This window comes from Microtus ochrogaster, unplaced genomic scaffold (assembly GCF_000317375.1).
Source record: "Microtus ochrogaster isolate Prairie Vole_2 unplaced genomic scaffold, MicOch1.0 UNK2, whole genome shotgun sequence".
NCBI lineage: Eukaryota > Metazoa > Chordata > Mammalia > Rodentia > Cricetidae > Microtus > Microtus ochrogaster.
Genome location: NW_004949100.1, coordinates 18,323,654 through 18,324,543, shown reverse-complemented (window position 1 = coordinate 18,324,543; position 890 = coordinate 18,323,654). Strand labels below are relative to the sequence as shown.

The following is an 890-nucleotide window of genomic DNA, read 5'->3' as shown; positions in this document are numbered from 1 at the left end:
CACACACACACACACAGAGAGAGAGAGAGAGAGAGAGAGAGAGAGAGAGAGAGAGAGAGAGAGAGAGAGAGAGAGAGGTCCTTTCAAGTCTAGTTTGAGTCTACCCTACTTATAGGTTAGTGATTACTGTTTCACAGATTCTAGCAAAAGATAGGAAATTCTTAGATCTGAGACAAAGGACTTGATTCCTCAGATCATGCCCAATGGGTGCATGATCTTTACAATTATGCCCACTGCTCAAGTAAGCTGTTGTGCATACAAGTTTGCTGAGAATTTGTACATACAATTGAGCTGAGAAACACCTCCATGGGACAGAAAGTAAAAAGAAAGTTCATTCTTTGGTGCCAGGTGGAAACATCTCACCTCATTTTTCAATTGCAACACTGACTAACAGTCAAAATGAAAAGACCAGAGTCCTATGTCTTTGGCAAAACCAGAAAGTCAGCTGTTCAAATAAGGGTTCTCACACATTAATGAGGGCAAGGGACTGAAATTCTGCATTCCTGAGAGCATTCAGGTGTGAAAAGCACTAAGAAGGTGGCTAGATAACACAGCCAAAAAAAGAAAAGAAAAGAAAAGAAAAGAAAAGAAAAGAAAAGAAAAGAAAAGAAAAGAAAAGAAAAGAAAAACTGAGGGGAGCAGTGCATCTATATTGGCCATGACATTGAGTTCAAAGGGCTTCCTAGGTTGATAGAGTCTTGGCAAGGGAATACAAAGTAAATGGAAACATGCTGTACCACTCACTAGCTCATGGTTCACAGAACAAATCTGAGAGCGCCTAACCCAAGAGTGGAGCAACTACACAAAGACCACACAACTACACAAAGACCACACAACTACACAAAGACCACACAACTACACAAAGACCACACAACTACACAAAGACCACA

The 890-nt window shown here is 40.7% G+C and overlaps 1 protein-coding gene across 4 annotated transcripts in view; it reads right to left on the bottom strand.

The window, feature by feature from the left end:
• Dip2c (disco interacting protein 2 homolog C) overlaps nucleotides 1–890 on the bottom strand; it is a 348,427-nt gene that overhangs the window by 211,644 nt on the left and 135,893 nt on the right. The window lies entirely within an intron of this gene.